We start from the raw sequence: 27348 nt of genomic DNA, 5'->3' as shown, positions 1-27348 counted from the left end.
GGCCGGAGACCGAAACGGGGAAACGGCACTTCTTTACCTGACTTCAGAAGAGAAGCTTGATTTTTTCGTGCTCCTCTCCTTCTACACAAAAGACTGACGGTCCGGGTAAATCGGCTGGATTACGAAACGGCTGTCTTCTTCGACGGGGTGCATCTGCCACCCGGCGTTAAGAAAGGCATCGGTCAACAAATCTCGACACCGGCCCCGAAGATGGATTCGACAGTTCGACCGCTCCAGAGGGCCGATGGTAACATTAGATACGCTTACTTGACCATACGACATTTTGTCCCGTGCCGTGCCGTTTTTTCCAAGTGCTGAATTTTACGCGCTTTTTTGACCAGCGCTTAAACGTAACAGAGCCCCCATTATTCAATCATTTTCTGAAAACGCTGTAATTCTGAAAATAATTCCACCTGCAGAATTACACTTAATGATGGGTATCGTTAATAATATTTATGCCACTATGAACAAAGACTTCCCAGAAGTTGCCATGTGCAGAAAGAAGCCTTCTATGGAGGTTCATTCCTTCGAAACTCCTGCCATTTGTTACTTGCTAATGTGGATGTTTTACGTTCAATTTGTCCTCTTAATTGTTTGAAATGTTCAGTGTTTGTGTACTTTTGAATTAGTCGTAAAGTCATGTTTTTGTAATAATTTGCTGAATAATTTTGAAAATGTTATCCAACAATTTAAGAATGATTTTATTCAATTGGATATTGAACAATTTTGCAAACATGATAGTAGCGGTTTAGGGAAGTTTAGCGAACAAGCTTCAGAAGCCGTACACGCTGATTTTAAGAAAATTTGGGCAAGATACAAAATAGCAGAAACGCATCCGCAATTTCCTTCCAAATTCCTAAAATCTGTTAAATTTTATAATAGTATTATACTTGGGCCAACCAACAGATATAGTAATAAAACCGCCCCCTAGTGCCCGCGTATTTTAAATAGCAGCTTCCAATTGGCTTATTCAAAACGTGCTTCATTGTGAAACAGGCTTCGGCGTATATCGTTCTACGCAACTAGACCACATCCCCTTATTTTATTACTATATCTGTTGGTTGGCCCAAGTATAGTTCAATTTTTCTAATTCAAAATAAATGTTTAATAGCTATTATACAAGTGTCTTATAAGGCAAATAAGTCACGAAAGAAATGTTTAGCCATGAGAGCTTGCTTGAGTTGCCTGATGTTTCTTGAGTGACTTATTTGCTGTTAAAGCACGATTGTAATACCTAGTTTCATCCAACACTTCATTCTGTAACAGTTCTTATTCTTTTTGATATTCAATAAACTGTTAAATTCTCTCTAAACTCATTAATTATAAAAACAGTTTTATTATATCATAAGTCCACTAGTGTTTTATAGACCTCATAATATATTCAAAATCGGCAGTATTATGACTTCATAATAAACAGGTGTTGGATAAAACAATTATTTTGTTTTGCTATTGATCTTTCCATAATTTTAAGACAAGATTCGGGACCTAATTTTGAAACATTTTTGCTTAAAAATATATGGCCTATTTTAATGTATAATTTGACTTATACACAAATTAAAAACGAGTCAAGGTGCGTTTCTAATCACTTTTCGTGCCAAGTGCAAACACAGCACGCCTGCTTGACAAATACAATATGTAACAACCGTTTCTTACAACTATACAGGGTGTTTACGAAGTTGAGGCGTTCCTTTTGACATGTGATAGTATGTGTTGTTCTAAAGAGTTTTAGCCAAAATCACCTTAGTAAAATGTGTACGGCAATGAAGATACAATAAGTTAATTTTTTTGAACTTTTTGAAACCGGTCCTGCTCAAATTTGCGCTGATTTGTTAGAAATTGGAATTGACAAAAAAATCAAATGAGCATGGACGTTAATCACAAATACTGTCAGAGTTGTCATCTACTTAGTCGAAATGGCTTTATTACTAGGAAAATAATGAGCGCACAGATATGTTGCAAATGTATGGGCAATGTTATAACGTTATCAGAATGCAGCTGCGGCGTCCAGAGAGTACTGCAGAGCGATTTCCGGAAAGACACCATCCTGGGCCAGGTTAGTTATTAATCAAGTACAGCGGAGAAACGGACAGGACCGGACTCAAAATTTTAGAAAACAATAAAAATATACAATCAATTATCTACGTTAATACAAACATTTTACTAAGAAAATTTAGGGTAAAATTCTTAAGAATAATGTGTAATACCTCGTGTTAGGTACAAGGAACGCCTCAACTTCGAAAACACCCTGAATGCTTGGCATGAGTGACATGTGCCAGCATACACACTTGCAAGCTGCAAACTTTCGTGCCAGCATACGTCAGTTCACAACGTCATCAAACTCACAAATAATACTTGTAAACCTTAAAAAGTACCTAGTCAAGCGTAAGAAGTACATTTAAAAATTCATATGTATTATGTCACACGAAAATGAAATTGTACTACTTGCCTGGTTGGTCAGGTCAAACTGCCAGAAGATTTAAAAATACGAAAAAAAGGAAAAACTAAAAGGTTTGGAGTGCATCCTATACTTTTAAAAAGGAACATGTATGGGGATTTTGATAATTTGTTACAAGAACTCCGGTTGAGTGATCACAAACGATTTCATAATTTTGTTCGGATGATACCCGCTTCTTTTGATGAACTCTTGGCTATCGTGGGACCCGCATTATCTAAGAATTCTGCACGGAAACCTATTTCTCCAGGCTGCAGGTACTCTGTTATTCCGTTGATAAAATTATAAATACTACTTACTCTTATAATTTTATTCACAGATTAGCAAGAACATTCAGAAGTTTTTTGGCTACTGGAGATTCATACAATAGTAGTTTATTTAACGAGTTCCTGTGTAAATTCGGCTTTTTTTTGGCATGAGTGGGCTCACGAGTACCAAAAAAGGCCCAATTTACACAAGAACGAGTTGAATACAACGTTTTTTTGTTCGACGAATCCCTTAAAGGCTCCAATTCGCTTAATAGTTATTTATGGTATAAGTGGGTTATTTAAGATATTACCCACGAGAGGTATTTGCAACCTACGAGGGCTTGCCCGAGTAGGTTATTACCTCAAGTGGGTAATACTTAATAACCCACGTATGCCATACAACGTTTTATCCAATATTCCAAAAATTTTTAGATAATAACATTATTAACGAAAATCTGCTCCCGTGTTCGGTTATGATGATTAATGAATCTAGTGTGTATTTTAAGTCAAACATGACAACCGTTGCGATGTTATTTGTTTATAAACAACAAACAAGGCATGAAAATGGAAATATTTGTGCCAGAAGATGTGTTAGAAGAGGCTCAAGAAGTGGCTGGTAATTTACTACCGGCAAAGTCGCGTGAAAAGTATGAAAAGCAATTTGCGCACTTTGTTACCTGGAGAAAAGCAAGAGGAGTTCGTGGAACAAACGAGGACATTCTTCTGGCTTATTTTCGAACCCTTTCTGATACCTGTGTGGGGTCCTCTTTATGGTGTAAGTACTCTATGCTAAAAAGTACTTTGAAGATTGAGGAAAAAGAGGATATATCGAGGTAAGTGATCCTGTTAGATGCAATGCTTTCTTTAAGCCATAAAACATTTCAGATTTTCCAAGCTACAAGCGTTTTTGAAGAGAAAATCTTCCAATCATAGAGCAAAAAAAGCAAATGTTCTTGAAATTACACATATTGATAAGTTTTTGGGTGAAGCTGATAACAACGAGTACCTAATGATGAAGATTGTTTTAATAATGGGCATATTTGGAGCGTGTCGATGCGACGAGTTGGTAAAAATGAGTGTAGATGATGTTACATATTTAAGCATAGATATACCGATGACGAAAACGGACAAACCTCGTTGGTTCGTCATTGTTAAAGAAGGTTGTTCAGCAGATCCCATTGCTTTATATCAGAAGTATATTTCTCTTCGTCCAGCCAACATCAAACATAATAGACTCTTTCTACGTTATGCAAATGGCAAATGCACCGTTCAACCAGTAGGAATTAATAAAATTGCAAGCATTCCCAGTGTTATCGCATCGTACCAGAAAATTGAGCACCCTGAAACCTACACAGGTCATAGCTTAAGGCGATCCTCCACTACGTTACTTGCAGAAGGTGGAGCAGATGTCATTAATCTTAAACGACATGGTGGATGGCGATCTTCTAAAACAGCTGAAGAATATGTTGCCGATTCAAACAACAGTAAAATAAAGATAGCAAAGACAATTATAGGAATCAATAGATCTTCTTTCAATGATTTGCCAGGTCAGCTATATTTTCTATTTTAAATTTTAAAATTAAGATTACATAAAACTTTAACCAAAACATTTGTTTCAAGGTGAAAAATATACCAGGATTGTAAATGAGAATTGGGTGGTCAGCACAAGTACATGTGATTCTGTAACATTAAAACATGAAGCTTCTGATTCGCAAGTCGTTGAGTCCAGAGAGATTGCTGGAATTCACTTTCACGGTTCACTTTCAAATGTTCATTTTTATTTTGCACAGAATTCTGAAAAATAATTTCAAATTTGATGTATCTTTAATAAAGTGTTCAGAATATGTACCTACATTTTATTTCATCCTATAAGATAAACAATGGGTTATGGATGTTAATAACCCACGGAGCTAATGGCAACGTGGGTTATAACAAACAGACTAGTTATAGCCCAGTTTACTTAATTAAAACTTACTAGTAAAACACGATATTACTATTGAATATTGGATAAAATCTTTGAAATTATCTTGACGTTTCGTTTTGACAAATTGTGACATTTATCAAAACCCGCTCACACAGGAGAAATTTCTCAAATTCTGACAGTATCGAACAAAAAAAGTCTTTCCTATTCATTCAGGGTAGGAATAACAACTGTCTGTAACATAATATGCGAAACGTGTTCTGAAATCAGGAGCAATCTATTAGAGCGTATATTAAAAATACCCACACAAGGCGACTTATTGAAAATTTCTAAAAATTTTGGAACAAAATGATCTCTAATTGTGTTGGTGCTATAGACGGAAAATACGAAATAATTCAAGCACAATATAACTCAGGATCTCTATTTTTAATTATAAAAAAACATTTAGGATTGTGCTCTTGGCAGTGTGTGATGACGATGAGTGATGAGTTGATGACAACTATTTTTTTATGTATGTAGACATATGTGCTCATGGTTCAGAAAGTGATGGTGGAGTCTTAAGTAAATCAACTTTTGATAAAAAGTTACTGGATAACGGTCTAAATTTGCCGCCACCACGGGAACTTCCAAATTCAAGAGATGGTATGGAAATTCCAATGTTTTTTGTTGGTGGTGAAGCCTTTCCTTTAAGAGTAAATTTAATGAAACCCTTCAGTAAACCACGAATAGGCACCCTGAATGAAGAAGAAAGAATTTTCAACTACCGCTTGTCTAGGGCAAGAAGAATTATTGTATTATATTATAATAAAATTATTCAAGCGATGATTACAACGCAGATGAAACAGGTGTAAATTGGCTTTCGTTACTAAGTAAATCCCTCGCATCTCGTCGAGAAAAATTAGCTCCTGGTTATAAAGTGAGCAAAGACAGAATTACAGCCATGGTCTGTTCAAATGCAAGTGGCACGCATTCTCGTCCTTTGCTGGTCATAGGGAAAAGTAAGAAACCGCGTTGCTTAAAAAAATGTCGTGTGTCTTCCTGTCGCCTATAAAGGACAGAAAAGTCCTTGAATTGGCCTCTTTAAATTTTTTTGGAGAGGTTTTCTAAGAATTTCATACCCGAAGTAAAGAACTACAGGGAGAAAGAGGGGTAGGTACGAAAAGTTGTCAATGCGCCAACTGATCCCGGATTAGACCGTTTAAACACAAACGACGAAGATTTCCTGGTGATGTTTTTTCCGCCTAATGAAACGGTGTAAACAAGTAATGTAATAACAATAATAATTATTTACATTACCAGATGCGTAAGTGAACTTTTTTTTGGCAAGGAGGTAGTTCAAGACCCGAGGCGGCAGCCGAGGGCCGTGAAACCTCCGCGGTTAAAGAAGAAACTTAGGCATCGTGTATTGTATTAAATTTTTCCTACTACGAGGCACCAACATTCTATAATATTAAAAGAATAGAAAAAACCGTACCGTGTCACGAGCGTGCCTTAGATCTGAGAAGCAACAACCATAGCAACAGCAACAGCTTTTTCAAACAAATTATTTTTCGTTTAAATTGTGTCAGTGCGTGTCTTGCCCCAAAACATGGAAAATGACGAAATTGAAAGGGCCGCTGGAGTTGCGTTAGGCTCATTGTTGCCTGCAAAGTCGGGTGAGCGATACAACCTGACTTTTCAACAATTTATAAAGTGGTGCGAAATAAATGGTGTTCAGGACAATATTTCCGAAAACGTTTTGTTGGCATACTTTCAATAGAGATCAACAGTTTTAAAATCACCATCGAGTTTATGGTCGGATTATTCGATGTTGAAAATGACCCTTTCATTGAAAAATCTGGGATTTGTGCCGAAAAAGTCGAAAATTTTTTATAAAGAAGAAATAGAGAAATTTCTGGTGGAAGCACCTAATCAAATCTACCTAATGATGAAGGTTGTTACTATTATGGGAGTGACAGGAGCCTGTCCCGGTGATGAGCTTCATAAAATGAAATGAAGGATGTAGAATATGATAAAGCAAATGTAGCAGTTGTAAATATCAAAGAGTCTAAAAACAACATGCTGAGAAGTTTTGTAGTATCGAACAGTGCAGACAGCCAGGTTGATTATTTAAAACTACTACGTGACTACATAAAACTCAGACCCCAAAATGCGCAAGATGAACGACTGTTTTACCGCTATGAAGGTAGTTGGAAAACATACCATTGCCACCCATGGCACCCATGATGAGTGATTATTATGATTCTTATCTGTTATGCTCTTTCTAGGTACCCAATGAAATCGCGAGATTTTTAAAACTAGAAGAAGCGAATATGTACACTGGGCACTTATTTAGACGAACTTCTGAGACGTTGGCAAATGCATCAGGTACTGACATCCTAGATTTAAAAAGGCACGGAGGTTGGAAAAGTGGAACGGTTGCTGAAAGCTATATATCCGAATCGATCACAAATAAAATTCAAGTTGCGAATAAAATTCTACATGGAAACGGGCATACCGAGCGCAATACCAAGGCATAAGTTTTTTGTGATGAAATTCAAAATAAAAGTAGTACTAGTGTTCGGTCCCGTTAGTCGGTACCGCTCGGGAATTGTCGGACGGTACCGCTATCCACCCTCTCGAGGGGGTTGACAGTTGCGAGAGTCTTGTGACTCGACACTCTCATCTCATTCAGTAAGATAAGTAGTCATGTTTATGTAATAGTACGAAACATTAAGTCAGTACCGAGAGTACTACTCGTATGTACATCAATGTAACAAGTAACAAACAATAATTACACGTAGTATAGGTAAACTACAAGTGCAGTTTAATTGTTCCCAATTGTGGGAACTGGTCCTTCGAGAAATTAAAACCCCCTACGTCGCCGAACGCGTCGCAACATGGTCCATCGAGCCGGATCAGCATCCTCGATGTCAGCAGTCCAGCAGTAAGAAAAACGTCGGAACGACGGAATTGTGGTGCGGCACATCTGCGTAATCCAAAGTTCAGCGGATTCCCGGTAAGTGGCCAATCCTTTAAACTCCTTTCATAACCCGGTTATGCGGTTAAGCCATACACTTAATTTGTTAGTGTCGTTATCGTACAATTTGGTAACGTAGTTCATACTCGTAGATGTACATTTCCTCATAATTTAATCGTATATTTGAGCAATTTCTTCAAAATGTCTACTGTAGGCGCTCTAGTGAAGACGCGCCGTTTCATAGACTCGTCTTACGAGACTTAACACTTATTTCACGTCTGCGAAGACAAAACATGCAAGGGAGGTACTGGGTCAAGTAAAAACGCGTTTGAGAACCTTCACACCGTCATTTGAGGAATTTGATAAGGTACAATCAGAGATTGAGTCTCTAGATGCAAGTCCCGCTCAATGCACAGAACGGGAACTTTTTGAAGATCAATATTTTCAACTTGTAAGCGATATTGAACACTTTATTGACGAGAATAAGACCCCAAGTTTGCAACCACAGACAAGTAATGTCCAAATAGCGGGTACAAGTAATGTTTCCGGTACAAATGAATCGAATTCAAATAGTACATTGCAAATAAAATTACCTTGAATTGAGTTGCCCAAATTTAACGGATCATATAGTGACTGGCTAGCATTTTATGAAGCGTTTCAGGGATTAATAAATGAGAACAATAATTTGACGGACACACAATAGCTATTTATGTAACCAGTTAGGAAATGCGTTATTTTGTGTAACGAGTGGAATATTTGCGGGACGAGCGCAGCGAGATCCCACAAAATCACACGAGTTACACAAAATTGCATTTCTTAACGTGTTACATACAAGATTTTTTCTAATTTTGACAAAAAAAAGTTTCTTCAAACGTTAAACGAAGTAATGAAATTCATTAATAATAAATTATTATTGTGTTAAAATATCAAGTAGGTAAGTAGGCACGGTTATTTTGCTTAAAAACAAAAAATATGACAGTGTCAAATTGATGATACAATAAATTTTTTCTAACCAGTTAGGAAAGATTTTACTTTTCGTAACCAGTTACGAAAAGTGTAACGTTTCTCAACGTCAATTAATTTTGAAAAGTGTCACTTTATATGTCAAAATTAGGAAAATTTTTTATTATTTGCAATCATGCTTAACAGGCGAGGCTAAACACGTAATAGAAGCGTTATCGATATCTTCCGACAATTCCCGAGCGGTACCGACTAACGGGACCGAACAACTAGTTTTAATTTGATTGAAAGTGTAACTGGATTAGTTTATGAAACTAAGAAAGAAAATAACCCGGCAGTTGCACTTTGAAATTGTACAATAAATGTAAATAAGTAGGTAGATTTTTTCAGTAAGTAAATTAATTATCCTTTGGTTTAGCATTTGAAACCTTAAGCCCTTGGTGCAAAGAAGCCATCGATTTCATTAATGTCATCGGAAACCGACTTATCGCGGAATCAGGCGATTCAAAATCAAAGAAATTCCTTTTCGAGAGGATTTCCCTTGCCATTCAACGTGGAAACGCTGCAAGCATTCGGGGCACTTTTCCAGATTCCGCAATATTATCGGAAATTTTTGTATTATAAAACAAAAATGTTATGTAATTATGTTATTAATATTTAATATATTTTTTCTTTTGGTTTATTTGATGTTTTGTATTTGATTAATTAAACTATTATAAAATGTGTTTTCCATATTTTGGATACCCCAATCAAAATTGTAACAAAATAAAATAACTTCTCCTCGTCCCGTAAGGATTCTCCTAGTCGCGTAAGTATTTTACTTTCGTAGCTAGCAACCACAGGCCAGATAGGTTTCACTTTCGATTACAAGTGTGTTGCTAGGACAGTAGATGAAACTTTCTAGATACGTAGTAGGAAAATAAATAATCAACAACTAACAATAATGTCTTTTAAATTACTCTAGAGCAAGTGTTGAAAATGATAGCCTTGAGCTTCGACGCACATTGGAGGACTCCTCTTCATCAAGCGAAAGTGCAGGCCAGAGATCTCGATTGATCAACCTATCGTCAAAAAATTACCACAAATAACGAAGAGTCTCCCGTGCTGTGGCCCCGTCTTATTGAAAATACCCCTGAGCGAGTTGGAGTTGGTTGATGAAAACATCAAGAATGTTGTTTCGGTACCTTTAGGTGTTACTGAATCATCAAGATCCTTTCAAACAATTCTTTGATAATTGAGTCTGCTGCGACAGTTGCCTGAGATAATGGGGGTTCGTCTTCCATTTGACCTTGGACAGTCTCAGTGTTTTCCTCAGGACGAACTTTAGGTCGAGCATTTCCCCTGAACACTGCCACTTTCTCGAAATGTGTGACCATTGAGAAAATAAGATTCAACCATGAATATCTTTTGTTCAGAAGTGAAAATCATTTTCATAGATAACATTTTGCGAATAAATTTATTACGGCAATGAATGACGTTGCTGACAGTTCAATTATTATTTGACAAGCTAAGCCATACGTTTTTAATGCTTTTGTTTTTCACGACCTACTTGACCAGAAATTTTTTGAAACATAGGGTATATTCGAATATACAAATTATTATCAGTAGTAATATAACGAGTGACATGGACATTGCCGATTATATTTCGACTGAATTTTACGAGTTGCTATGATTTCCAAATATCATAGCAACGAGTTAAAATTTAGGAGAAATATATTCGGCACATGTCAATTTCAAGAGTTGTATTTTACATGAGAATTTAACAAACCAGAACCACAGACATTTACGAAACGGTATTTATTAATTATTAATTATATCAACAATGGTAACTTCTGCCACTGAAGTAGACCTCCATCTATTTGCTTGCATAATGACAAATTTAAACTGTCAAAAGCGAATTTGTTGATTTGGTGACAATTGAAGAGTTAGATGCATAATAATCGCCTATTTATTTTGTACCTACAGAATAATCAAAAAAACTCGCTCGTAATTGGCTGTTATTCAGTCCAATTCTTAACGTTCATTGGTTCTTTGACACGTGCGTTGAATTCTCGCGGTTATACATGGTCACTAAAAAAAATCAAAGATTCTTATTGGTTTATAAGGTAATGATTAATGAATGATATAGGCCTGGTTTCACCAACAGTAAATAAATCGTCAGTTATTTATTTTAACAATAGTTATTTGTATCTATTATAATATAAGTAAACAAAAGTATTCTTTTTCTTTACGAATCGCGATCTTTCTAACCGAGACGCAGTCGAGATTAGAATAGCGATGAGTAAAGAAGTTATTTTTCTTTAAGAATAATACATAAACATTTTTCGGACACTCAATGGATTACTTTTTATAAGAAATTATTATTTAAAAAATAAGTAAACAAAAATCTTGTCAAGTGTGGTCGCGTGAAAATGGCAAAAATAATGAAAATCATCCTGAAATATCGGCATTAGCGCTTGAAGCTGTTGCTAGTTACAGAACTCCAACTATCCGAATCAATTGGGACGGCACCCTATTCGAATAATCAAATATTCGGATAATTGGAGAATTCACGAAAAAGGTCATTTCTTAGGAAAAAAGCTCATTTTACTGTAACATAGTAATGTCAGAAACAAATGATTTACATGTGTTAAAAATAGGAAAATTAGTGTTCTTGATTTTTATGATGTACTCGATTTTTTTGCAATCGACTGTACATGTGTATTTAATTTTTGTCCCCCTAAAACCGATTCGGATAATTGGCGGTTCGGATAGCTGGAGTTCGGATAATCGGAATTCTACTGTATTACCCTCGAAATCACGACATAAATATGAGAAGACCTACAATATTTTCAATTCCTGGAGGACTTCAAAGAATGTAAGAGATATCGACGAAGAAGTTAAGCTCGCTTTTTTTCATGAAAAAGTTAGTTTTCCTGTGGTCGACATACTCACTCCATGTTGAAAAGTACGTTGAGAGTGAAAGAAAACGTCGATATACTTATATCAAATTATGGGAAGTTACAGTTATGTTTAAAGCGCTAGAGTGAGGTATTTGGAGCAAAACAGCCAAAAATTCTATCTCAGGATGATGTGTCAAATTTTTGACAAGGTTTAATATTTATTCCAGTAAATAATTAATAATTGTTTATTTTGTTGCTATAAAGAAATGGTTGTTATAAAGAAAAGAGATTCTTTTCCTTACGATTTATAGTAAGGAAATGTCGTTCATTTCAAACTGAGTGTCCGAAAAGTAACTCTTATTTGTACGTTAAGGAAAAAGTTGTTTCACCAAATAATTTTGACTTTCAGTTAACTATTTCGATAACAAGTGTTTTTAAAATAATTTTTTCATTGATTGTACCCAAAAACATTAAATTATTCTGACATATCACATCAAAAAGAAAAAGAGAAGGATACAAACATTTTCTTGAAGGAGAAAAAGAGAATCTGTTACAGTTGGTTACAGGTAAAAAGCATATAATCGAAAGTAAGAAATCAGATACTATTAGCCCAACAATTGAAGCTCCTTTATGACAATCAACAAAAAAGAAACGGACCGATGAAAAGGTAGTAAAATTCTAAAATTTTAATGGTTCCAATAAATTTTAGGTGCAAACTTATAAAAATTCTCACAGTTAATACAACTTGCGACAATATGCTGGTTACTTTATTATGACCCACTATAACGCCTCATGATAGTAATGGTAATTTTATCACTAGTGAGCAAAGTGAATGTTTTGAGAGTTTGTGGATAGAGGGCGCCAAATATGTTGTACTGAAAGTTTTTAAAATACTTTCTGAATATTAGTTACTAAAGATTGTCTTATTTTTGACTTATTTAAATTTGTAACCTGTTATTAAGATTTCAATTGACGAAAAAACGTGAAATTGCTTGAGGTAAACTTTTGGGAAAATTCATGCTAAATGCGTTGTGTGTTGGTATGACTGATTAAACTAAAATCAGTAAACCAATCACAAACACGCAACGCCTAACAACATAACCTCTTTTGTTTCGAATTTTGTTGATCCACGTTTTGTTGTGAAAAACTGTTTTCGTGAGTTCCCTTTTGGGCTAATTTTGTAGAAATTATTGTTTCAGTGATTTTAACAGTTATGAAAAATAGTGATGCAGCTAGATAATGATAGGTATAATCTGTTTCAAAATCAAAAATCCACCACCTGTTGAATTATGTTGACAGAAAAAAGAAATCCCTAGAATAAGTTTCATTTTTCTGGGTTGGTCCAACTTTCCGCCAAAATTTGACCTTCACTGTGTCACAAATATCAAATTATAAAAATGCCTCGAAAAAAAAAAAATCTTTTAACCGCTAAATTAAAGCGAGCGTTCATTAAGTGCTTCGAAAAATTTTAAAAACACGATGAACTACGACCAAAACGACTGTCAAGAGTTTTATTTCATAACCCCACGTTTTTTTGACACTTTCAAACATACTAAAAACAAAAATTGGCGACCTTGTCGGTTGTATTTTCGAGGTAGAATGCAGTGTTGGTGGATTTTTGATTTTGAAACAAATTATATGTACAGTTTACGTTAATATAACGTCATTTTTTACTCTTGTCATGTTTTTGTCATTTTGATTTATTTCCATTAAAAAATTGTGATTTGCGGCATAATAAGCGGTAGGCAGAATGTGAAAGCGATGATCTAATTACAAACTCACTGCAATTAACTCAAAATTCAGAAAGTGACAAGAAAATGGTGGCCGAAATTTCGATTCCGCGACTCTATTTTATGATCATGGAAAAAATCAGATTCAACACGCATGAGCAAATGTGCATTTAATCACGAGTACGGAAATTGGGCGTCTGAGCCGAAGACGAGGACCCCAACCGTTCGAGACGAGACTTTGCTCACTTGTATTGAAAATAGCTATTTCCTAACCAGTTAGGAAAAGTGTGACGTTTCCAAACGTCAATTAATTTTGAAAAGTGTCACTTTATACATACAGGGCAAGTCACGTAAGGTTTATTTCTGAATTTCTTCTGTACGCAACCAAAAATACTAATTACGCTGACCACTTGATACCGTTTATAATGTGTTTTAATTTAGTAATCAACGTAGGTATGTAATTTGGCTAAAAATGTCAAAATGACAGTTCATGAATTTAATTTTTGATTTCATTATTCAGAACAGGAAAACGTCATTTTGACATTTTTAGTCAAATTACATACCTACGTTGATTACTAAATTATATCACATTATAAACGGTATCAAGGAGTCAACGTCATCAGTATTTTTGGTTGCGTACAAAATAAATTCAGAAATAAACCTTATGTGACTTGCCCTGTATGTCAAAATTAGGAAAATAACATTTTATTTGTAAATTGTCTGTTACAACCATTTAGATATCACAAAATGAAGTAAATGACTAGATAACATTCTTGTTAAATCTAAAAACAGCGCTAGGTTTAGTAATTTTCACAAAAATAAAAGTTAACAGGAGGTTGAAAAATTTGCATGTAAAACCCTATGCCCAGTCTAAAAAAAGTCACTGTATTATGTAAATGCTCTTAAGTTCTGGTATGCAGGTGTTTTATTGTTGTATTCAATACTCGTATGTATTTTTAACTATTTCTTAGTAGCAATATTTGATAATTCGAACCACCTTCGGTCCCAATTAGTTCGGATTATTGACGCTCTACTGTTTTAGAAATTGCAGAACTAAAAAAATGTATGAATAAAGTTCCAAATGAGAATTACCTCATGATAAACGTAAGCAATACCGAGAGATAATTTATAATTAGAGGGGGCCATGATTTTTAATTAAATAAAATCAAAATTTAAATCAATCTAATTTAATATTTATTTATGTACCAAAGGCATAACGACGATGTTTATATTCGAGGGCAATAGTTTACAAATCCGAGGACCTCCGGCCCGGGGTTTTGTAAATTGCCCGAGATTTATAAACATCTAGTTATGCCCGAGGTTCATATAACGTTTTATTTTTCACTATAAAATTATTAATGATTATTTATTACTGACAAAAAGCGTATTTATAAAAACGAAGTCTACTTTGTATTTGTACGTTGTCTTGTATCTATGACGATGGAGTGATCTGTTTATTTAATTAAAAAAACTGTGTGTGTTATGTGTATGATGGAAGAAGAAATTCCGGAAGTAATTTTTGAACCAGCATTAAAAGCTGATGTGGATTTACTCCCTAACAAATCACGACCACTCTACGAGAAAGAACTTCACAAATTTGACGACTAGAGAAACAAAAATTCCATCAAAACTGTCAATGAAACAGTTTTAATGGGATATTTTCATGAATTGGTACGTATGTATTGTTTAATAATGCTACTTTTATCGTCAGTTTCTTGCATTTCTTGAATATAAGTCCGAATCATAACTAAAGTCCATTTGAAAATCAAAAAACCACCACCTGTTGCTTTAGGTTGGTAAAATTTAAAAAACCCTAGGTAATTATTTCTTCATACTATGTTGGTAACAATAAATTATGACATTTACACATTTATTTGATTTAAATTTAAAACAAAATTCCATTGCTTTGAATTTTGTTCAAATTGCTCAGCACATTTCATTTATTTATTAACATGCCCAGAAAAACAAGAAATTTATTAACCGCAGGAATGAAAGTTTCTGTTGGGCGAGGTTACGACAGCGTTTCTCAACCTTTTAGTCTTTGCGACCAAATTTTCAACCACAATTTTGTACAAATCTTTATTAGCTTGGTACATATTAATAATTACGTGTTTACAGATACGAACAGTGGTTCTTAAACCGTGGAAATTTAGTTCAGCGTAATAAAAAAGGCAAATTGAAAAAATGTCACTAAGAAAAGTTGTTCATTTAATCTAGCGGTGCATCTCAGAAAAGTTTGTTACCTTAAACACCAAACACCCCTATTATTTTCGGCGATGTCAAATTGCAGCGAGGATCGAAGGTTTTAAAATCCAAAGTACTAAATTGCAGCGCGCGGTTAGTTTGGGTCTTAATAACCTGATGTAAACTGCAGCGCTTATAATCTTAATAAGGGGCGGCTTATCATTTAGAAATTTTCAGGTAGCACTGCACTTCTCAGTTCATTACGCAGATGTATCAAAGGTGTACATGATGCTCTTGAATAGATTCAAATTAAAACTAATCGAAATCAGGATTTTCTTCAGGTGAATGACAAAAGAAAAACATAATTTTTTCTTGCCACAAAAATTTGAAATTTTTTTAAACAATTATTTACTGTTCACGGATATAAAAATGTACATTATGTGCCTCCTTCGTCTCGATTTTTCAAACTCTTTCTCGATTCTGTTATCACTTCCTAACCTTATATCCCAATATACTATTAAAATCGTTCTACTGAAAAATGAGGGTTTTTCAGATGTGTTACTTTTCTTGTGCACCAACGATATTTCTGTATTTCAGTTTACGTATAAATAAATATAATTTACCTTCCAATGATTTCGAAGAAAATTTTGTTTCCCGTTACTATTCTCTCTTCCGAAAATTGCAGACTTTGCAGATGATTAATTAGTTACCTCCTTAAAAGTCCGAGGTAAGGGATACTTATTATTTATAATCGTCTACCTGCCCACTCCCTGGGGGGTAAAATGACAAGCGCTGCTATTTACTTATTTGGAAATAAGTACCTGTGGAATATACGTATTGCCCCCCACTTGTATCTTTCAGAGGTGTTGACCAATGTAGATGTTTGAAGTTTTTTTTATATTCCATTTGGAAAGTGAGCGTCCAGCACCCGGCATTTCGCGTCCGCGCCGCGTCCAAAAATATTACGCATTAAGAGCATCGTAGAACTGTTAATTATTAGTTTTTCAACTTCATGCAAAATGGATTCTTCTCCTGAAAGTAAGTAGAATAATATTATGTAACAAAAAAAAAACATTTAACCCGAACTGATTTTGTTATTAACAATTCAATGTGGAGTAACTAAATGAGAGGGCGCGTTAGATAATTGTGACAAATGTAATGTTAAGTCAAAAGTCCCACGGAGTCCCACGATCAAACTCATTTCTTAATGTTAACTACACGTTTACCTTTTAATACGCAAAAAACCAGCTGCCTTTACCTGCCTTTTTGCGTTCTAGCCACGATTTTGCAGGCCATTGTAAAAAACAAATATTCAAGCGCGCTTAACAGGCGATGTTTATAAATGCTTTTTTGCATGTATATACATCGTATGTATATATAAAGTACATTTTTGCGTAAATACTGATAAGTGATAACATAAACAATAAATAATAAATTTGTTATTTTGCTTTTTTTTTATATCTATAATACCGTTTACAACTTCAAAGATTATTTATTTGTAATAAGTAGTTTATTTTTAAAACTTTTTAATTTTGAGCTATTGAGCTATTTGACCAATAAAGCAGGTAAAGTAATAAGAAAATAAAGACTGTAAGTGGTTATATAATGGGTACTTATAATGGGATTAACCCTTCGTATCGGGGGGTTATCGGGAAGGCTTTAAGCCAACTATTGCTTTATAAGTGAACAGTTTTTGAATACCGCGTCACAAAAATGTTGTACAAAATTATTAGGTGTGAAAAATGTTTTTATAATTGTTTATTATGTTATTAATTTCTGAATTCACAAAATTAATTTATATATATATTAGGTACAGAAACTGTGGGAGATGATGTTTATTTGGAAAGAAGAGATTTTTTTTTTCTTTTTAAAAATAATTTGAATGCTACATTCAGCGAAGCGGAAAAACTTATAGAAAATGAAATGAGCCAGAGATTAAAGAAACCTTTTTATGTGGCAAAAGGTACTCAATCTGAAATAAAGAAATTGCTGAATAAGTTACGGAATAAGTGGCAGGAAGCACGAAGGACAGAATCTACGTTTTTGGAAAGAAACAAGGACTGGCTGAACGTCAAAATTCTCTTATCAAACAAAAATGCGGAAGATGAGCCTCCAAGAAATACTAAAGAAAACATCGTGTCAAACAAACAAACAGGTTTGTTGGTTTTTATGTTAAATGGAAAAAAGTTAACATAACCCTGTATAATGTTCCAAATTTTTTTTCAGTACAACAAATACATGACGTTAGTTGCGAACCTTCAACTAGTTTTCATGGGTCAAGTAACAGAACCAAGCGGAGGAAAACAGCTGCGATCCGGGAACAATACAGTGCCGAAGAGTTATCTTTTGCTGCCGAAATGAAATACCGTGCTTCAGGACATTTGGATGCAGCAAAAGTTTTGAAGGACATCGGACAGGGCAGTCCATCAAGGGCATCGGCTTACAGAAGCTCTGTTACAAGTATCAGAGGTATACCCATGGATGGTGATGAGGCGGTTGCCTTTATTATACAAAATGAGCTGTCTAGAAGACAATACGAAAATACACGAGCTAATGCTATTAAGAGAAATTATTATTTATACCCGTCATATCATATAGTGTCAGAAGCAAAAAAAAGATGTTACCCTGAAGGAATATTTATTTCGAAAACTTGCGCAGAAATTAAATTACAGAATTTGTTAAATCACACTGCATCTAGGCTAATTTTAACTCAGTCTGATGTACTCAAAAGTCTCCCATATGATGCAGTTAAAGAATTGTATTTATATTGCAAATGGGGTTGCGATGGCACATCTGGGCAAAGCACATATAAACAGAAATTATGTGACAATGATAACACAGTAACAGATTCAAATATTTTTTTTATTTCCCTTGTACCATTGCAACTTTATGCAAATAATAAAACAAATCAAAAAACTATTATATGGAAAAACTGTAGGCCTTCAGCTGTGCGCTACTGTAGACCAATAAAAATTGCATTCGCTAATGAAACTGTAGAGTTAACAAAATTTGAAGTTCATAATATCAAAGAGCAAGAGGAAAACCTTGTTCCATTTCGCGGTGCTATTGACGGGCAACCAATTGATATTATGTTCAAACTTCTATTTACAATGATCGATGGTAAAGTGTGCAATTCGGTTACCGATACAAAAGCAGCGCAACGCTGCTACATTTGTCATGCAACTTCCAAAGAATTTAATAATATTGACGTAATTTTGAAGAAGGAAATTAAAGAAGAAAATTTGCAGTATGGAATGTCGTCTTTGCATGCTTGGATACGATTTTTCGAATGCCTCATAAAACTATCCTATAGAGTCAAAATTAAAAAATGGCAAGCTCGCAGTGATGAGGACAAAGAAGCAGTTAATACGAGGAAAAAAACCGTACAAGAGGCCTTTAAAAACACTTTGGGTTTGATAATAGATCAACCAAAGCAAGGTTTCGGAACCTCTAATGATGGAAACACGGCTCGTCGTTTCTTTGAAAATTCGCAAATGTCCTCATTGATTACTGGTATAGATTTAGATTTGATCACGCGATTACATATAATACTGCAGGCTATATCATCTGGTTTTGAAATAAATATTGAGGCATTCAAAGAATATTGTTTAGCTACAGCTCGAAAATACGTCACTCTTTATGATTGGTATCCTATGCCCACGACACTTCACAAAATATTGATTCATGGCGCAGTAATCGCTGATGCTTTAGAGCTTCCAATTGGTCAGTTGTCAGAAGAGGCCCAAGAAGCGTCCAATAAAAATATCAAAAATTACAGAAGAAATTTTGCACGAAAATGTGGCAGAGTTGAAAATATATATGATGTTTTCTCGAAACTTATGGTTACATCCGATCCATATATAAATAGCATGAGGAAGCTTCCGAAAAAAAAATTGCAGTCACTGGCAACCCAAGCTGTACAATTATTACGTCCACCCGAAGTTCATGTTTTCGAAAGTTCCGATTCCGAAAGTAATGATAGCGATTGTAGTGACTCTTAGTATGGAATATACGTATCATTTAATCACATTATAAATTAAAAAGTTTGTAATTTGGATATGTTATTTTGTTAAAAAAGTTAATGTTCTTTTCGTATTCAATGACATTGTAAACTGCTTAATACAAATTTGGCGGGGTTTTGTTAACTTTTGAAAAAAATGCAGGTACACCGTTTTGGATCCACCATTTTGTTTTTTTACAAGTTCATGCTTATTTAGTTTTGAGCGACCTTGAAAACGCCTAATATTAAGTTTGGTGACATTTTGTTAATTTCGGTGAAAATAGGTCGCCATTTTGTATCCGCCAATTTGTATTCTAAAAGGTTAATATTCAAATCATATTCACCGACGTCAAAAAACCCCATATACTGATTTTGGTAAAATTCTGTTAATTAAAAAAAGAAAATTGTTGCCATTTTGGCTCCACCATTTTGTTTTTTTGCAAAATAAATTTCAGATTCTTAATCAGCAATCTAAAAAATCGTTCTATACAAAATTTCATCAAAAACGAGCTGTTCGCAACGCGAATAACCAGCGAAAAACCTTCGTGACCAGGTTTTTGGGATTTCGGCCCACTGTGCGCCGCTGCAATTTGATACTGCCCATTATTTTCAACATCCTACCTTTACGAAATCGGATTTCCTGTGGTGGCTGCATTGAAGACAAAAAGAACAATTTCTAATATTAAACCTTCTTTCGAAAAACTTTGCTCTGCAAGACAGGTCCGAGGGAGTCACTAATAATAATTATTATCAAATTTGTTTTTAATTTAGTATTGATATAGTTGTTTTCTTATTTTTTTTCGATATCCTCGCGCCCCCCCTCTCCCTTTAATTTTACTACACACAGATTAATAAAATACTGATGCATATTTTTTCGGTAATTCGGGTAAATTTGTATTTTAAGAAACAATTCCAAATTTAATCTGCAACTAGGTATCGCGAGGTACAGTAATCAGCATTTTGAAACCGTATTTGCGCGGCGAAGAACTAACATCGTACAAAAGTAAAGGCGGGAGACATAAACGACCATTATTTGAAGACCATTTTTTAAAAGAAGAATTAGGCCGTAAAATTCAAGAATATAAAGAAAATGGAGAATATTTCACTCTCGACAAACTGTTTCAGTTTGCCAGAGTGGAATTAGAGTACAATTACGGCCACACTACTTTGTACTCAATTTTAAAATCAATGGGTTTCAGATATAAATTTGAAAATAATAGAAAAATTCTCATGGAACGATCATTTATTATAGCAAAGAAAATTAAATTCTTAAGAACGTATTTGCAATATTTAAAAAATTATCCAAATGTAAAATTTATTTACTTAGATGAAACATGGATATATAGGTATGGTTCACAGGAAAAAACTTGGGTGAATGATGATTTGCCAAGTACTAATTACAAGATTCCAAAAACTGAAGGAAAGCGATTTACAATCCTCCATTCTGGTTGTGCATATGGATTTATGGAAGGATGCGCTCTCCTGTTAGATACCAAAAATAATGATCGTGATTATCACAACACAATGAATGGTAACGTCTTTAAAGAATGGGTGTTCAATCAGTTAATTCCTGCCTATTGGTACCGTGCGATCATTTATAGTATTTTACATTACAAGCCAGGTAAAATGGTTTTTACTGGCGAATGGAGGATATAACTGACGAGTCGAAGACGAGTCAGTTACCTCCTTGAGCCAGTAAAACCAGTTACCTGGCGTGTCTTGTATAATATTTTATTTGTTACTAAATTGTAAACAACTAAATAAAATTAAAAATGATCAAATTCTGTTTTCTTCCAAATTATTGCTCAAAACTCAGAAACCTTAGAAGTACAATTACTATGACAACGCGCCGTTTGTTCAAATTGTTTATTTCCGTCAAGATTTTTTCTCAAATGAACGTACCAGAAGAAATCAAAAAGGAAGCTATAAACGTGGCTTCTAGTTTACTGCCAGCGAAGTCTTCAGCAAGATATGAACGAGAATATGAAGAATTTAAAAATTGGCAGAAAAACAATAACGTAACTGGTGTAACGGAAGACGTTCTTTTGGTGTATCTTCATCAACTATCAGACAAATTTAGCCCCAATTCTTTGTGGTCGAAATGGTCCATGTTAAAAAGCTGCCTGGAAATTAAAGAAACTGCTGAAGTTCGCAGGTTTGTTTTCCTATTACAGACGTTGTCAAAAAAGTGATATTTTAACTTGACATTTGTAGATTTCATAAGGTAATTGCTTTTCTCAAGAGAAAAAATGAGCGTTACGTGCCGAAGAAGGCAAGGGTTTTAACAAAAGAGCAAGTGGAAAAATTTCTTGTTGAAGCTCCTGATGACTATTGGTTGTTATATAAAGTGATTACAATTTTTGGAATTTTTGGTGCTTGCCGGTGTGACGAGCTTCTCTCGTTGACGGTGAAGGACGTAGAAGATGTTGAGAAATATATTATCGTCACTTTACGGAATACAAAGAATTTAACAACAAGGAGATTTACGATCACAGATGAGGGCTGCAGTTTTCAACCTTGTGTTTTGTACAGAAAATATGCAGCTCTTCGTCCTCGTCAAGCAGACCAATTACGTTTCTTTTTAACCTACCGTAATGGCAAATGTATTTCCCTCAATGTTGGCCAGCACACTATTGGCGGTGTACCGAAAAAAATTGCAACATACTTAGGGCTACAAGAACCTGAATTATACACAGGTCACTCATTTCGCCGATCAGCAGCAACAATAGTTGTGGATGCAGGTGGAGATATTTTGACACTAAAACGTGCGGGAGGATGGAAAAGTAGTGGAATTGCGGAAGGTTATGTGGATGATTCTATCAATAAAAAAATTGAAATTGCGAAAAAAATGTTTCCTGGACGAAACTCAACAGATGTGGCTTCCACTTCGACAAATGTGGCTTCCACTTCGGGAGGTTCTACAATTAATTGTCCAATGACGAGCGAATTCACTTCCGCTTCAGGAATGTTCGACATTAGCGGAAATTCTAATTGTACATTTAATTTTAATTTGTATGAAACAAAGAAATAAAAATGTTCAAATGTTAAAAACGCTACTATCCTTTCCAAATTTCAAATTTCTCTACTAACTTGTTAAATTCATAACTGGTCTGCTGTCAATTTAACGCTACTAGCCAGTTAAAATGACTTTTCAACGTCAAGTGACAGTTCGAATAAATGACGTTTACAATTTAGTAACAAATAAAATTATAAATTAGAGCTGGCTGTGCATTTTCAAGTAGGTTGGCACCATTCATTGTTGACAATTTGATTTAAAATTTGTTTTGTCAAAGTGACGTTTCAAAATGTTTGATTTAGAACATACATTTTTTATTACTGAGAGTTATTTTAAAAACGCTGAACGACAAGAGAATGGCGAATGGACGTATTCTGTAGAACACTGCGTTAATGATTTTCAAAACGCATTCCCTAATTTCATTGTGGATTACCAAAAATTGGTCCCAGAAATTTATAAATGTGTGGCGAAATTTCGTATTGTTGGGACTGTTGGTCGAAAAGCCGGTACCGGAGCGTCCAAAAAAAGAACTCCTGAGATTATGGCAGACGTTGCAGCAAGAATGGAACAGTCTCCTAAAAAACCTCTCCGCAGATTAGCCCAAGAGATGGACCTCTCATATGGAACTTGGCACAAAATGTTAAAACAAGATTTAAATCTTCATCCTTATAAAATTACCGTCGTTCATGAGCTACTCCCACGAGATTTTCCTGCACGAATAAGATACTGCCAGTGGTTTTTTAATCATCTAAATAACAACAATACCTTAGATTTAACATTCTTTTCCGACGAATCATGGTTCCATCTCTCTGGATATGTAAACAAACAAAATATGCGAATTTGGTCGTCAATGAATCCTCATGAGTTTGTTCAATCGCCTCTCCATCCGCAGAAAATTGGTGTTTGGCTAGCGGTCTCTCGAAGACGCATATTTGGACCTGTATTTTTTGAAGGAACCTTTTTTCCAAAATCTTCATGATGACGAACTTCTACATGGGTACTTCCAACAGGACAATGCAACAGCTCATAAGACAAGGGAAACTATGGCTCGAATTCACGAGTTTTATGATGATCGAGTAATTCAATTTCCGCCTCGAAGCCCGGACCTGACAATTCTAGACCGCACAATCTTGAAGAACTGCAAGAGGCAATTTCAAATGCATGCAATGTCAATTGGCATTCTGGGCAATCGTATAAAAAAAAATCCCGCCTACTCTAATTTATAATTTAAATGATCGCACGGTATTAGCAGTATCTATTTTATTTTTAGAGTTTCATCACATTAAAATAGTTATTTATGTATTAAGGGCCTAAGAAGACTTTTACGGCTTGAGGTGTGATTTTGAGCCCCAATGATAACGAGGGCTAAAAACACGCCGAAGGCCATAAAAACCAGTCACGCGCGCAGTATAGTGGGTCCAATCTTTATATGGCCGGGAGTAGCCTAAAGCTATATGCACGACCTATTCAGTTTTCTGTACGTCAACATGCATTTCCACATCACTCCATCACTAAAGCTTCGGTTTCCTACCAAATGGTACCGTAAAATAGCAGCCGTAATTTGACGGCAAATGACGTCACAAAAAAAACGGGGGCGTGCTTGTAAATGTCAGTGTTTTCCTCCAGAGCGTTAGGCCCTACCGCTCCGTGAAAGTACGCCACCGTATTATCGGAAACGGCCGCTCTGTACGGTGGGATATTGCTAGCACGTTTTTGTGCGGTGGTCCAGTGCAGAAATTCTACTGTTTAGTACTGTTTTGCGTTGGTAGAGGCATAGGATCATCCAAAGCAGCTGGATATGGAGTCAGCACCTTGGCTTCACGTACCGGGTGATCAAGAAGGACTGTTTAAGTTGGCTATATAATTAAAAACATTTTTTTTATTCGGCTACTTACAACACTGCAACCGGATATGTTTTGTGGGTTTATTTGACAGATATCCGACGTAGTATTAACAACGACAAAATGGTAGGTTACGAGAGTAAAAATTAACGCAAAAGGAAATCAAAGTTGGAATTCGGAATAATAATCTAAAAATTAACTAAAGGAAATTCTCGAAGTGCTCCCCATTTTGCTCGAAACATAAATTAACTCTTCTCTCGAACAATTCAGCGACTTGTTTAATTTAATTTGAAATGTCAAATTTGACTTGTCACTGTGAAGCCATCAACAACCGGAAGTTACCAGTTGTACCATTTAAAAATTAAATTCAGTATCACCAACTTAAACAGTCCTTCTTGATCACCCCGTAAAATATTGTGCAAAATACAAGCACATGTAATTAACTTATCAATTGTTTCGGGAGCAATAACAATAGGTTGAAAGAAAATTCGAAAATATGATATGATGAGATGCCGAAGCTGTTTTCAGTTGTACGCCTTCCACGAGATAGACGATAATTGTACACAGCTTTAGACTGATCATTCATAGATTGTAACTGGACAGCGGCCGGATTTTACTGCACTGTTCTCGTCGTTACTTTACAATAAAGTTCACCGTCAAAGCGGCCGTACTTTACTCCACTGAAGACGGCCGTCAAATTACGGCCACTATTTTACGCAACCGCTTTGTAGGAAACCGAAGCTTGACTAACTAGAACCAAGCGCTGAGTTGCAGCCTATAAGCAGGGCCGGCTCAGAGTAATTATATATTAAAATTACGGCTTTTAAAATTGTATTAGATTGGTAACTAATAATGAATTGAAGTCTATGTAAGCACTGATTTAGCTTATGAACCACTTTTTTTTTTAAATGCTTTTAGCTAATAATAATTTAAACATTATTACAACCAAATAATCGATCAGTCGATTATACTTCGGAATTATAAACGAGATACATACGAGAATTACGAGACATAGTCCATTTTTTAATTATAGTTCGATGAGCTTCGTCTGAATCAAGAAGTCGACATCAACGTGTGTCTGCTTTTGACATTTGACAGCAGAGCATGATGCTACCAAAATTTATGTTGGCAACTTGAAATAGATGTCATTACAAATTTCAATTTTTGAGATTTTGACTTGTGTTCTTTCGTGCTTTCTTGGTTTTTCTGCAAATTTATTCCTGCGTTTTCGTTTTATTTTTCAAAAAACAGTTCTTTTCAGAACTCTTTCGATAACTATTTATCAACTAATAGGTAAGATACATTGAAACTTATTGAAAACAAGATTAAACAAAAAGGTTTGGATGGTCTTCCTTTCTTCTTAGATTTTGTTTCGACAATGCCACGAATTAGTTTATCCCCTTACACGCTGATAAGAAATTTGTTAATGTATTTTACACGGGAACGAGATAATAATGGTCCGCTTCTGCCAGTGGCAGCTGTTCAAGAAAGAGTTGCAGAAGGGTTGGATATTAGCATGCAAACAGTTTATAGGGCGAAAAAAGCAACCGATACAAACAACGGTAATTTGCATCATTATTTAAGACCTTTATGAATAAGTGGTATAAGCGTGTCAATTTAAAATTGAGGGCAATAGTTTACTTTTTTTTTTCTGTAAGTACATACCTGCTTTGTAAATTGTATTAAAAGATTTGATCTTTGCAACAATATTTGCAACTGACAATCGTACTTATTAAAATCAATTTTAAATTTTGTAATTAGTGTATAACACATTGAAATTATTATATATTTTTCAGAGGGATTTTACAATAGTTTGCAGTTATTAATACTCATTAACGTTTGCGATCTTTATTATTCTAGACTCTACAAATGAAAATGCTGATCCAAACGTTTCGACAAAACGTAGCCGGTTTAAATTACAATTTGATGAAACTCACAAATTCGAAATACGAAAAGTTGTTTATGAAATATTTGCGAATAGAGAGCACGTTGCAATCGATAGGTTGCTTAAACGATTACAAGATAAGCATTTGTTCGAGCACGGTAGATCTCGCTTATATCGATTAATGCAGGAAATAGGATTTAGATTTTAAAAAAGCAGTAACAGAAAGGCGCTATGCGAACAAAAGCACGTTGTAGTACTAAGGCAAAGATTTTTGCGAGAATATGTGCATTCATTGGAAACGAGGACATACAAACAGTTCGTTTATCTTGACGAAACCTGGATATTCGCGAAAGGAGGTTTTAAACGTTCCTGGGATGACGGCAGCAGGAAATGTGTCAAGCACACTGGTTCTGAAGGGAAGCGGTACATTATTTTGCATGCGGGATCAAGGAATGGTTTCATAACAGGAGCTGATCTCGTGTTTTCATCAACCAATAAAAGTAGCGACTACCATGATTCAATGAATGCTGCAAATTTCAAGAAATGGTTAGAAACGCAACTTTTACCACAATTAAAAGGGCCTTCCATTATCATAATGGATAGTGCCGCCTACCACTCTGAAGTTTTAAATAGATCTCCCACCTCCAATTGGAGAAAAGGGGATATTCAAAAATGGCTTGAAAATTATAACCTCCCTTATGACCAAACAATGTTAAAAGCAGAACTTCTGGGAATTGTGAAAAATAATAAACAGCAAAAAGAATATGCAATAGATTCAATAGTTAGTCAACATGGTCATAAGGTTTTGAGGCTGCCTCCATATCATTGTCAGTTCAATCCCATCGAAATGGTATGGGGTATTTGTAAGAACTATTATGATTCTCATATTGGTAGAGATGGATATGGTGATGAGCATGTTAAAGCAATGTGGTTGGAAGCTTTGTCTACTGTAACCCCTGAAATATGGGCCAAATGCGTCGACCATGCTGAAAAAGAAATAGTGGATTGGTGGGAAAAAGAACAAGTTATTGAACAGCAAGAAGTGCAACCATTAATAAAGAAAACTTCCAATCTTATAAGTTTCTGCACAATTTCAATATTGTTCTTGCAATTACAAATTCGGCAAACGAATCTGTCCACTTGCTGCGTAGCTTTTCATTGGTATCATAATTATGGTGGAACTGGAAATTTCAAGTAAAATTAAACAAAACTATGGCAAATGTGGTTAAAACCTAACCTAAAAATTTGACATCGGGCCATCGGGGTATAG

General features: G+C 35.0%; 1 long non-coding RNA gene across 1 annotated transcript; it reads left to right on the top strand.

Moving 5' to 3' along the window:
• Positions 1–2834: 2834 nt before the first annotated feature.
• LOC138141414 (uncharacterized) lies at positions 2835–4546 on the top strand. Its single transcript, XR_011163145.1, has 3 exons — positions 2835–3533; positions 3586–4247; positions 4321–4546. It is a non-coding gene; the product is annotated as an uncharacterized lncRNA (long non-coding RNA).
• Positions 4547–27348: the final 22802 nt, after the last annotated feature.

Source organism: Tenebrio molitor, chromosome 1 (genome assembly GCF_963966145.1).
Source record: "Tenebrio molitor chromosome 1, icTenMoli1.1, whole genome shotgun sequence".
In the NCBI taxonomy this organism is placed as follows: Eukaryota; Metazoa; Arthropoda; class Insecta; order Coleoptera; family Tenebrionidae; genus Tenebrio; species Tenebrio molitor.
The sequence above is the reverse complement of the archived record's forward strand: the minus strand, read 5'-3'. Positions and strand labels throughout refer to the sequence as shown.